This window comes from Meriones unguiculatus, chromosome 15 (genome assembly GCF_030254825.1).
Source record: "Meriones unguiculatus strain TT.TT164.6M chromosome 15, Bangor_MerUng_6.1, whole genome shotgun sequence".
Taxonomy (NCBI): Eukaryota; Metazoa; Chordata; class Mammalia; order Rodentia; family Muridae; genus Meriones; species Meriones unguiculatus.
In genome coordinates this window covers 59,882,284-59,895,714 of record NC_083362.1, presented here as the reverse complement: position 1 = coordinate 59,895,714, position 13,431 = coordinate 59,882,284, and the positions used below count along the sequence as shown (strand labels likewise).

At 46.8% G+C, this 13,431-nt stretch overlaps 1 non-coding gene across 1 annotated transcript; it reads left to right on the top strand.

Moving 5' to 3' along the window:
• The first annotated feature begins 219 nt into the window (after window positions 1-219).
• On the top strand, window positions 220-323 carry LOC132648179 (U6 spliceosomal RNA). Its single transcript, XR_009586556.1, has one exon. It is a non-coding gene; the product is annotated as a U6 spliceosomal RNA (small nuclear RNA).
• The last annotated feature ends 13,108 nt before the right edge of the window (window positions 324-13,431 follow it).

Below are 13,431 nucleotides of genomic sequence, written 5' to 3'. Positions count from 1 at the left end.
ACAGAAGGGTTGTGGGTAATTATGGTGAGGAGACCAGCCTTGTCATGAACCCTAATCAGGTGAACAAGAGATATCCTCACGTGTTCACAATTATGGTTGGGGCCTCACACCCAAGCTGTTAAAGAGCAGTTTCTAGGCCCCTCCCCTGACCTACTGAATCAGAATCTATAAGGAATGGGGAGAACTATCAATTGACCTTTTTTTAAAGAAAACACCTTGGCACTCACTTCGGCAGCACAGATACTAAAATTGGAACGATACAGAGATTAGCATGGCCCCTGCACAAGGGTGACATGCAAATTCGTGAAGCGTTCCATATTTTTCAATGTATATAATGAATATATTATAAAAAAAATAAAAATAAAAAGTGAAGATATCTTGGTGATTTTCTGCACCCTCACATATGGGAGCCACTGCTAAGAAAATTTGCTGCTGCTTTCCCAGGCCCGGGGTCAAAGCCATCAGTTGATGCACGTGGTAGACCTCCAGAGATCGACTATTCTCCGTTGACCATTTCTTGGCTACATCCCCCAGTCAACTCCCGCTAAGAGATGTTCTTAGCATCCAGTAGGCCAGACATCGATGATTACAGCCACAGCCATGCTATGGAGAATCCAAGCAAGAGGGTGCTCCACCCCATGGCTGCCTGGTGCCAGGTCCCGCTCCACCCACCTTGCAAGCCTGCTCACACGGTGGGCATCCAGCCAACAGCAGGAGGATACACCGGAGAGAAAGCAGACAAACACGTGAAAGGAGGAAGAAGAGAATGGCTCAGCAAACCAGATGGTGGTGGCCCCTCTGGCAGCAAAAGCCTCATCATAGAAAGAGAATGCTTAAAAAACACAGCACACTTCTGAACTGGGGGAGGCATTTGAAGAAACAGCGACTTACGGCAGAAATCCTCGGGCCGTCTGCAACTTTCCTAAGGGTGTGTTGGTTCACAACCAGGAACAGGATGGGAAAGAAAACGCAGCAAGAGTGAGGGAAGTAGTGGCTTGTATTGTGGACAGTGTACTACTCCATGAGTGAAAAAAATCTGAATAAACATTGCATCATCCTGTCATTGCTATGGACAGCAAATACTTGCGAGGAGTGGTCTCCATTCAGTGAGCAGATCTGCACACTACCTCTGCCTTTCTTTAGATGAGTCACTGCTCTGCTCAATTGTTTTCCTGCCAAGCATTCGCCATGCAAGTGTTTCAAAGTGTTTGTTTACTTACCAGCAGCCCTTCAGTTAGTACATAAATGCATTGGGCTGGGGGGAGGAGGGGGAGATGTGTGATAGATCGCTTGGTAAAGTATTTGCCTTGCAAGCACAAGGACCTGAGTTCAATCCCCAGAACCCATGTTTTAAAAAGCCAGGTAGGGTGGTATGTACCTATAATCCCAGCACTGAAGAGGCTGAAACAGTCAGATCCCTGAGACTTGTTAGTCACCCAACTACCCTACTTGCTAAGCTCCAGGCTACTGAGGAATCCTGTCTCAAAATCATTTTTATAAGGTAGAAAGTGTCTGAGAAAAGATACCCAAGGCCATCCTCTGACCTCCATAGACACACACACATACGCGCGCGCGCACACACACACACCCCTGAGCATCCACAAATGCCTGTACACAAACACCCAACAGAGCTCCTAGTAGTGGTCCCAAAAGGAAAGTTATACATTGGGGGGGGGGGTGCTGGCAGGACTGTGTCATACAGTAATACAGTTCTGAGAGCTGTACAGCTTCTCCAACATTTAATAAAGCACAGATCTGAACAGGTTGGGCAGGGTGTGGCAGGCCTGGTGGTAGTGAGGAAATGAAGGCTGGGGAGAGTATCCCACCCTAAGGCCAGGCTTTGCTTGAGGGAGAAGCAAAACAAGAAGCAGAATGGAGAGCGATTGCTCCCAAGAACAAAGAGGGGGAGACTATTGTAAGGAAGAAAGGTGACAGAAGAGCTGTCCCTAATTATAGTGAGGGATAAATATTTCCCCCACCACATTCCAACAAGCCAGATGTAAATCCAGATGTATTCCATACAGAGAGGAGCCTGGGACTCCAGAAGGGTTCAGTGACCTATGCAGGCCACTCTGGGAAAAGGATAGCCTTGGAAGTGACTTTTAATGGACAGTGTTACCGGTTCAGGGGAGGTCTGACAAAGGCTTCCCATGTGGTAGGTACCAAGGAAGATTGGGAAGTTGGGGGAAGGGGGCAGGAAGTTAGCATGGGGTTGGAGCACGACGTGGGAGGGCTCACATGAAACACAAGCCAATACCTCTTTGAAAACGAATGTACGTTGGGCACTAGCATAGTTGCTCCTTGAGACTACGGTCAAGGGGGAGAAAAAGAAAGTGAATCTTCATCAGCGGGGGACCAGCAAAATGGAAGCACAGACTTGGAACCAGAACACAAACTCGAGAGCCCTTATATCTAATTAACTTCCATTTCCAGAACCTGGAAAAGTGGAGGTTTTCTGAGAAGTTGGTTCTTTGAGTTCTCCCTTCCTCCTTTCCTCTTTTTGCTAACCACCCACCACGAACCATCTACAAACTAATTTGCCACTCATCTTCCTCCCCTGCTGTGGCCACAGTGCTTGCATCCATCTCAAGAAGCATGCCGTTTTCATTACTCCTATTTCAAGTGATGAGGAAGCTGCCTGGGGTCCCACATTTACTAAGTGGTCCTGCATAGTCTTGAACTCAGATCTCTAACTGTCAGTGCCTCTGGTTTTGTTGTCTTTCCCCATACTTTGTGGTCTGTCTGGGGCAGCTGCTGAGCAAACTCAGCCAAGTTTCCAGGATCTCTGTCTCCATTTTTGTCAAGGCTGCCATGCCATTAGAAAGGGGACAGGGACAGTCTCAGTAGTCTGGCGTGCAGCCTGAGTACACACAGACGGGCACCAGCATGAGCTAAGCCTCCCCTCCTCCTTGCCAAAGAGGCAGGGAGAAGGAGACCGAGAAAGAACAGTCTAAACCACGTGCAAATCTCATGAGAGGTGCGAACACTGCAAACCAGGACACGATGTATCTCTACACCCAGGACCAGGGACCATGGCCCAGGAAGAGTGGTTAAGACAGAAGGATAACAAGTTCAAGGCTACCTGGACAATAGTGGGAGTTGAAAACTAGCATGGACAACTTCCCTCTTTAAAAAAGAAAGACAGAGAGAGAGAGAGAGAGAGAGAGAGAGAGAGAGAGAGAGAAGGAAGGAAGGAAGGAAGGAAGGAAGGAAGGAAGGAAGGAAGGAAGAAAGAAAGAAAGAAAGAAAGAAAGAAAGAAAGAAAGAAAGAAAGAAAGAAAGAAAGAAAGAAAGAAATTGAGCTCAGCAGTACTTGCTTAACATCTTTGAGGTCCTGGGTTCAATCCCCAGTACAGGAAGGAAGAAAGGAAGGAAGGAAGGAAGGAAGGAAGGAAAAGAGGGAGGGAGGGAGGGAGGGAGGGAGGGAGGGAGAGAGAGAGGGAAGGAGAGAGAGAGAGCTATTTGAAAGGAGCAGAATATAAGCTTCAGAGTGGGGTCCCCACACTGTATTTTGCTGTGTGGGGGAACCTGTGGATTGAGGCTGTTTAAAAAAACAGGCAGGCAGAGTTGTGTACTGGTCTCTTGGGGTATACAGGGGAGATGAGCAGAAACAAATCCTGGCCCTGCCTACTAGGGCTGAGGAGACGCAGGTGGGCAGAGAGACAGGCTACCCTCGAAAGGGAGGCCTGGGGCAGGAGTGAGGGGAGATGCCCTCTGAGCAGAAAGATGGGTTTGCTGACAGATCTAGACCTCTGCCTCACACAGAGCCTCGACGTGTGTGAGTTGTTTTGTTTGTTTGTTTGTTTTTCTGGTTCCAGAGGTAAATGGCGAGGAGAAACGGTCTAAGGAAACACATAATTCCTCTTACCTCCCCTGACCTTTATGAAGGAACCCACTCAGAACGGAAGCTGTGTGGGAACACATGCAGGTTTAATAGAGAGCTCCCCAAGCCTGTCGCCGTGAGCAGTGGCTGGCACCTGGCCTCTTCCCCCCTCCACTCCCATCCAGAAATTTATGGACTCAGCTTCCCCCACCCCCACCCCAGATGGGCGCCAACACAGGTCATCCAATCTTTAGAGGCTAAAGCCCTACCCTCTTATCTCCACAGCTGTCAGGAAGCTTCGGCAAGCACCAGCTCTTATTACAGGGCATGGGCAGTGCAGCGGCAGCTGTCCTGGGCTGCCCCACGCTGTGCGCAACTCTGACTTAGGGAAGTTGGGGGTGGTCCCAGAGATCTCTCTCTCTCCTCTGTCTCTCTCTGTCTCTCTCTGCGCCTCTCTCTCTCTCTCTCTCTCTGTGTGTGTGTCTCTTTCCCACCCCGACCCCTTGGCTGCTCCTTCTCCTATCTCCTGTTCCCCACTCATTTAAATTTTCTTACACCAGACTTTCCTTTTCCCAGGCTTGTCATGTGTACTGTGACCTCGGCCTAGGCTGGGATACACGTGAGCAGGCCATCTTACAAGTCTGTCAGGTCACAATTATGTCGTGTTGGCCAGAAGCCATCAGTCCATGTGCATGCACACAGTCCTTTTTGTTTGAGCAACAGAATACTCGTGTGTACTTGTCTTCCTTCCAGCCCTAACCAGCGGGATGGAAACTTTGGACTGTGGGAGACGCTGTTGAACCCCAGGCAGTGTCCTTAATGTTCAGGAATAAACTCTGTGGGGTGGGGTAAGCATGCACAGTGTGGGGTGCCCAAGGTTAATTTTGCAGCCAGACAAAAGGGACAGCTCTCAGTCTGGAAGGGAAAACAGAGCCCCAAGACTAGACTTCTACCAAACAACCTTCCTGCATCTTTGAAAGCAAAGGAGGGGGCTGGTGGGCCTGGAGTTCTTCTGCCTGGTAGCTGAAATTTTAGACAGCATTAACAGAAGGCACAGCCTGCCAGGTCTATGAATTTCAATGCAGTATGTAGATTTCAAAAGGAAGAAACTGCTGGAAGCTGAGCCAAACTGTACGGCCCTAAGTGCGGCAGTTAGTCAGCTGCAGAAAGATCAGTTTGGTCCAGCCTCAGCACCACCTCCAGGGTCACGGTCCTGCCTGACAGGCTTGTGGAGCTTTGTCTGCACCTCTTATGAAGCAGTTACTCTCCGTCGATTAAAAATGAGGAGTGGTGACATGGCTACTTCATATCTACACAAATCTTCTTATATCTGCTGGTCAGTTTCCTCCCATAACATGCAGGGTTTCTAAATCTGTCCGTCCTACAGATACCATCAATGCACACCCGTGAACAGATTAGTCAGGCTTATTTTGGTCACTCAGAAAGGGTACAGTTTGGTTAGGAGTGTTTCAGAACATCAGATGGAAGATATCCCAATCTCCTGGCAGTATGAGAATCAGAAGGACGCAGTAGAGGATTAGAAATCCGAAAGCCTGGACCCGTGTCTAGAGGAAGTTCTTGAAATCTAGAAAAACCAGGCCAGGGCAATTACATGTGAGGTATGTACATGTGTATATGTGTCTCTACATGTTTTGTATTAGTATCAGCTTATAACAACATGTATAGGTCGCAGTGTTATAGCAGGAAAAGGTTTTGCGGACGTACATTTGCAGGAGCACACATATCTACATACACACATACCTGGGCTTAATCAACGCATGTTGAATGAAGATACTTCATTACCAATTTAAGGAATTGTTTATCTACTCAACAAAAATTGCATATCTATTATATTTAGAGCCCTGTACTAAAATTAGGTCAGTTGTACAAATCACAGGCTAAAGAGGAGAAAGCTTGATTCAGGGCTGTTTAGCCATTTAATCAAAGAGCTACACTATTTTTAAAACAACCCTGGATGATGGATTTTTTTTTTCCCTATGCTCGGACAGCCAGGTATATGGGCCTTGGCATAAAAACACGGCTGAGCTCCAAGCTGGGGTAAGGCATGTGGCTAGAAGATATCCAGCTTAGGCAAAGCTCTACACAACCCTGGGAGTCTTAAAGAAGAAAAGAACCAAATGGGAAAAAAAAAAGAACCATTTGATTTCCTCCCCCAACCCTCACACCCTCTGAACCTTCATCTGTCCCTCAGTGTTGTCTGGAGAGTCTGGCAAAGACATGTTGAAAAAAAGCAGACATAGTCAGATGGAGACAGGAGAATCCAATATCTATCTCTATGTCCAGCTTACCAGCTCCCACAATACCTTTATTGCCAGGTTTAAGCCCATTGCTATCTGACCCCCTGTTCAGCCATTTGAGACACTAGACTTGGGTGGCTTTATTATTATTATTATTATTATTATTATTATTTATTCTATGTGTATGGTGGTTCTGCCTGCATGTATGTCTATGTGTCACATGCATGACTGGTACCCACAGAGACCAGAGAGAGAGAGAGTCAGATCCCCTGGAACTGTAGCTACACACTGTTGTAATCTGCTGGCTTGAATCAAACCTGGATTCTCTGAAAGAGCAGTTAGAGTTTTTTAACCAGTGAGCCATCTCTCCAGACTTCAGGTAATTATTCCTTCATCCAAAATAAAAATTGCTTTCGTTTCTACTTTTCCTATTGGCCCAAACATCTGAAAGTGAGAAACACTGTACTTTTGCAAGACTTTGTCCTGCCATTGTTATTCCCAAGGCTGAGTGCTATGGCCGCAGGACACTGGAGAACAGAGGGAATGGGATTTGAGCCACTCTATTCTGAGGACGGAAGGATCCCTCGTGATCTCAAAGGCATATAACAGGCTTCTGAGGGCCAACCAGAAGGGAATGCCTGAGATCCTGTCTCTTGATACAGGGTCTGTTCATCCATGTCTCAGCTAGAGATTCTCCAGAGGGAACAGAGGCAAAAACACTAGCAAAACCTCAACTGGTAACCGAGTTGGTTAGATCATTGGGGTCCTTGAGACCAGCTTCTGCTCTCTCCTTTCAGCCAAGCCTGAAGGTTACTGGATCAGGCTGGGCCTACTGGGCTAGAGAGCTGAGTCACCCATGGGAAGGGACAGCAGGGACTGTAAATCACCCTGCATTTAAGGATGGCTTTCTAAAACCCTGGCTCCAGTCTCAGAGCCTTTATTTATATCGCTCACAGGAATATTTTTCAAACTCATGACAGTGCAGTCGGCATTGCTTTGGGCACACTCCAAGCACCTGGTCTCTTCTATAATGAGCCTTGCAGGTGATAGGCCTTCAAATGCTGGAGCCCAGATTCTGAGCCTACTGTGACTCAATTCCACACGCACACTCACTTCCTGCCAAGGCCTAGATCCCATCTCCTGCATGGAGGGAAGCACAGCCACCTTGATGGCACAGCATTGCGTGTAGACACACAATAAGCATACTCACACATACATTCATGAAGTTTCCATATGCAAAGCGATACAAAGTCTGCATTTCAAAGACCGCCTGTGCTCCCCAGGATATCTGAGCCAGGCACAGAGGAAAAGCCCCCTCCAGCCAGCAGATGCCCACCTCTTGGCTTCAGAAGACCTTGGCTGATGACTAAATGAAATCAGGTTATGTATCTTGGCATCCTGGGTTCTGCCGCTGGCGCTGTTGGTGTCCTTACAAGATAGATACAGACAAATCAGACAGATCAGGCATGGTGGTGCATGCCTTTAATCCCAGCATTCAGCAGGTTTGAGGCCAGCCTGGTCTATATAGTGAGTTCCAGGAGAGCTGGGATTCCAAAGAGAAACGCTGTGTCAAAAAAAAAAAAAAAAAAAAAAAACAAAACAAAACAAAAAACAAATGAATAAACAAACCAAATGAACCGGGCAGCAGAGGCTGTTGAAATATTTGCAGGTGAATGATCCACAGCCCTCCCTCTTGGATTTTCTAAAATTAAAAAAAAAAAAAAAATGTTGATCAGAAGGATAAAAGGATAAGCTTGTTTTGTTGTTGTTGTTGTTGTTGTTGTTGCTATTAATAAAAGTTCATCCCTTTGACCCCTCTACCTATATGGTTTCTGTATCTTCCACCTCCCTATCCTTTTCATTTTCTTCACTGCATCGTAATTAGATCCTTTAGTATGATTTGATAGACTAGTAATTATTGTTTATTTGTTTCTCTTGGTTTATTTGTCATTATTTATTGAGAAACCTCATTCTACCTACTTCCCTATGAGTTACAGAAAAAGCAAAACCCAAGATCTAGGACCACAAAGGGCAGCATCAGCAGTGGGTTTGAGTCCCGGCCACCTTTGAGATCCTGCCCATTACCTCAGTTCTGACAGAGGCAGAACTGAGTGATCCTTTTAATACATCCATCACAGTCCAGGAGCTAGACTCCTTTGAGCATTATGCCACCTCACCAAGATGACAGAGGATGGACCTCCACCGAACCTACAGTTTCTTCTGATATTTACTGGCAGCAATTTATCAACCACCCACCCTGTGCCCAGTTTCACGCAAGTATCTTCAGGTGGGCATCTGTTGGCTAGAGAAGGCTTTTCCTCTGTGCCTGACTCAGGTGTGCTGGTGAGTACAGGCAGTCTTTGAAATGCAGGCTTTGTATCAGCTTGTATATGGAGATCTCACGGATGTACGTATGTGCGTGCTTATTTCGTGTCTACACACAATGTTGTGCCATGTACATGGACTCCACAGATGAAGGATAACATAGTCTGTGGGGGCCACCACAAAATAAGAGGAACAGACTGATTTTTTTTTCCATTAGCAATGCAATAATAGGAAATGCTACTTATACTTTCCTTCTTGGCTATCATAGACTCATATCCCTCAGAAATCACAGTGGGAAAAGAGCCCAAGAGGAAAAAAGAGACAGGATGAAAATGCTACCTAGAGATTGGTAAAGAAGCTGGGTCAGGCCAGTTGGAGCTTTTTCACTGCCTGCCTGATGAAGCCAGCAGCGCTGATAGCAAACAGTTGTGAAGCAGCTGAGACAGCTCATCCTGTAGAATGCTCACCTCATTAAAATGAGGACCTGAGTGTGATCCCCAGCACCCATGTAAAGAGCCAAGAACAGAAAGGTACAGTGGGGGCAGAAGCAGGGAGGTTCCTGGGGCCTTTTGTCCAGCCAAGCTAGCTGAATTATTGACCTTCAGGTTTAGTGACAGACCTTGCCTCAAAAAAATAAAGTGTGGGAATAAGATACCTACTGTCGATTTCTGGCCTCTGTGGGTACACACACACACACACACACACACATGCATACACATTCACACCTACAAACTATGTGCACACATAAACATGAAGACATAGACACACACACGCACACAAAGATATGGAGCATCTTCTCCCATCCAGGCTGCTTTGTAGTTTTCTTGAGCAATAGAGTATAGTCCAAAGCAGCCATGCCTTTCACCTTCTAGAAGCCTTACCCCTGCCATATGGACATACCCAAATTCTCCCGAGGGAGGATAAGTGAATATATATGGGGTAGAGTGAATAAATGGAACCAGGCTGCTGTTGTCCAGCCAAATGACCCACCACTAGCCAGCCCATAGCACATAAGCCCACCCAGCCAGGGTCAGAGATGTTCCGTGCAACTCCACAGGCCTTGATACTGCTGTTCAAACTCCTGGGCAACGATAAAGGAATATTGTCACGCATTTTCAACCACTGGGGAGGTTCCTCATGCAGAAGCCAATCTCTGCAGTGTCTTTCCCAAGACATAGGGCCACTCAGTGTCACTCATGGTATAGTCTCAACAAGAGCTCGCAGAACAGAGGTGCAGGGAGTGCCATGCAATGGACCCCAGACGTTAGCAGAGGGCGAACGAAGCAAGTAAGAAGGACCCCATGCGTGTACTAATGTCACTCCCTGGCTCTCCTCCACCTCCCCAAGGCATTTGCTTGGGAAAAAAGTTACCTGATCGCCACTGCCTTTGTCCATCAGTTCACTCGGGGGAGGGGGCGGGGGGGAGGAGGTTGGATTAAACCCTACTCGGTTTCTTCCCCACCTCCCCCATCCTGTCCCCAGTCTGGCTGCGCCGATGATGTAAGCCATAGCCAATCTCGCAGCCAGCACAGTCAGCGGCTGGCTCACTTCCGTGTCTATTAAAGGAGGGCAGACACTTTAGAGAAAGAGCTGGAAAATATTAGCACCCACCCCAGTCTCCTTCCCGCAGCCCTCGCCACACTCTATACTCCCAGGCTACATACACACAACCCTCCCCCTCCCACCCCCCCCCAAGACCAGAGCTCCGGAGTCCTGAAGGCAAAGAAAAGAGAAACTGGAATCAGAGCCCTATGGTCCCATGGGCTGAGCCACAAGACTGCTTTGGGCATGAGAACCGGTCTTAGGAAAGAAACCCAGAGACTCTGGACAGCTTTGCCAGCACGCCCACCCATCCCTTTTATCCCCACACTCTGCCGCGGATGCAACCTAACTAGCTGGTACCAATGAAATGGGCATTGGCACTGAGGGGTCGGAAAGTCCACTTCGGTGCTGGGGGAGGGGCTGCACAGTGGATTCCCGACACTGAGGGGGCGTGAGGAACACGGCTGTAATCCGGTGCACTCAAAAGGTGAGAACAGGAAGATTACAAGTTCAAGGTCGGCTTGGCTTAGGCAGAGAAACCCTGCTTTAAAAAAAAAAAAAAAAAAAATCACTTAAAAACTCAAGTTTATTTGTAACAAAGAAATGGGTTTCTTCACTGTGATATGTTTATGCACAGAAGACACCATTACATTTTCTTACTTATCCCTCAAACTTTGCTGCCACTTCCCACCCTTCTGCTCTTATGACAGGTACACCCCAGTTACCTTCTCTTGCTCCCCTTCTCTTCCCTCTAGACTCCCTTCCTCATAATTCCTTTCTTGCTTCCATTTCATTCGTATGTGTTCATATTTCCTTATTTGGGCGTGTATTTCTTTCCCGTCGGTTGTTTGAAATTGCCAGATTCCCTTATAAGACACAGAGGAGACTCAAGCCTGTTGACCAAGACAAGGGTGGATCAGACAAAACCTGGTCCTTTTGCTCAGTTCAAGATTTTCAAAATCTTCTAAAGTCTCAAGAATTTCTCCAAGCAGGCATGGGAATCTACCATTGGAGATTCATAAGTTTTTGCCTTGGAAATGTCTAATTCTTGAGTCCACCTCTCAAAAAAAAAAAAAAAAAACATAAAATAAAATAAGAGTAACACCTTGAAATCTGTAAAAAGCTCCCTCTTAGCATCCTCACCAGAAGGTAAGATAAAAATGCCCCAGAGCTGTAAGGTTAAACAGACACAGTCTGCCAAGTTAATGCACATTCATACATGAACAGCAAGAGCTGAGCAGGTATTCTCTGTCTGTTCTAGGTGTACCTTGCATAGATGTTTGCTAGCATTTTGAATTTAAGTCCTTTATCAGCCTGTGGGGCCTCAGGGAAGTGGTACAATCTTTAGGAGGTGGGTATAGGAGAAGGAAGTAAGAGGGTGTTTGTAGGTCCTGGAAGGGGATCTTAGTACCCAACTTCCTTGAACTCCTCAGGGAGTGACATTTTTTCTCTAGCACACATTCCTGGCCATGGGCTGAAAACTAATGGAGCCAACCAACTCATGGACTAAAACCTCTGAAACTGTGAACCAAAATAAACCTTTCTTTCTTTTAAGATGATTTTTCTTCCTCGGATATTTTGTCACAGTAGTGGACAGCAGACCAACACAATGCTCAAAGGTTGGGCCTGGTATAGTCAATGCATACAACTTTCTATAAAAGAAAGGGCTAAGTCACTGGTGGCATTTGTTGAAGGAGAAGAAGAAGATGATGATGATGAAGGTTCTTGATCTATGAGAGATGTAGGAGGCAGTACACTCTGGACCCAGCCCCTACCTCTCTGCTTCTCCTTTTAGGCAGTCCCAGTGTGGAGATACATTTTGAACAAGGAATGGAAGATGGTAGCATGGAAGGAAGATGGCTCGCACTGCCCCTATGTGTCTCGGGACAGAATTAAGCCTAGAGAAAAGCTATTTAAAACAAAAGGAAGGCTTAGATGGGTGTCTCTTATTCTAACTGCTGGGACTACCTCCACCTACTTCCACTTCTATACCAGTTGTATTCTCCTGGAAGCTACTAGCTACAAAATTCTGTTTCCCAGACTACAGGATGAGCACATGAGCCAAGGGAGGCCAATGCTTTCTCGAGGCTTTCTGAACTCAACTTCAAGAGAAAAGGGCAGGTCTTCCCTGAGGTAAAGATGTCAGATTGTCCCTTTGTTGTCAAGGACACCCTCAGTGAACATCCGAGAAAGAGAAGATGGGTAAAAACAACATGAGAAGCAGTGAATCCTACCCTTCTGTCCCTTCTGTGTCCACATTTGTCCCCAAAGCCAGCGCTCCTCTAATCACCTTTGGCTTGGTTACAAAAGCTAACAGTTCCCTTTGAGTCTCAGGTCTTTATAGCAGTTCTGCTTGTGGCTGGTCCTGTCTCTCAAGAACAACACAACTTCCCTCGGGGGGGGGGGGGGGAACACTGTAAATAAAGTAACTAGAAAGCCATGGAGGTCACACTGGAGTGGTAGAGCATTTGTCTTGCATGCACAAAGTCCTGGTTTCAATCCCCAGCACACCCCTCACCAAAAAAGTTCAATGAACTCATTCATTCATGCATTTATTTCCCCCTCTTTCGACCATCTTCCTTCTCCCTTTCTTTTTATTTCATTGCTTCTTTTTTTTTCTTCTGACTTTTTGTGGGTTTATTTTTGAAACAGGATCTCACTTAGCCCACGCTGGTCTTGAACCCCTGATTCTCCTGCCTCTACCTCCCAAGTGCTGGAATTACAGATGTGTTCCACCATGCCTGTCTATTCCTCCTTTTTTTTTTTTAATTTCTTTCTTTTCTGGTCACTAAACTGGCTTAAGCCATAATGATACTCACATAAAGAATTTGAAAACAGAAAAATCAAACTTCCCTTTAAATTTTTTGTTCCCTTGGTGTATTCGGGGGGGGGGGGGAGAATAAATTTTCTAGGACACTCAGTTCAGCCATGGAACACTTTCCAGAATACTGTAAGATCCGTTGTATCTGTCACCTGTCACCCTGAGTGCTGCTGGGACTCCGTTCCAGCCCATTCTGGCACAGTGAAGCTGACTCCCCTTCTAAAGGTCTCCCCTAAAGAGCATTCCACAGCCTCCTTCTCCTTGCCCCATTCCGGTGCTAAGCACATCCTTCCCCGCCCACCCGCACTCCCTTCCGGAGCACCTGTTGCTACAACAAAGAGAAGCTTGGGGTTGAAGTTTCTGGGTTTGCCCAGGTGATAAACGGGGTCCATTCAGAGGAGATAATGCCATTTGTTGGATTAGCTCTTTTCAATCATCGGGGAAAGCTCTGGGTGGGGAGAGGCATTCAAAGAGCTCCACAGATATAAAAAGGTGATTATATTTAAATGGGAGACCTGTCAGCAGGCAAAGCCCTCTGCCAGCTGACACACAGGCAACTTCAATAGCTCCAGTGCAGACAGGCAGGGTGGGATTTGTGGCTCTGGACTCAACAGCTGCAGCTATCCTAAGGGGCCAGGACTTTATCTTTGCCTTAGGCACAA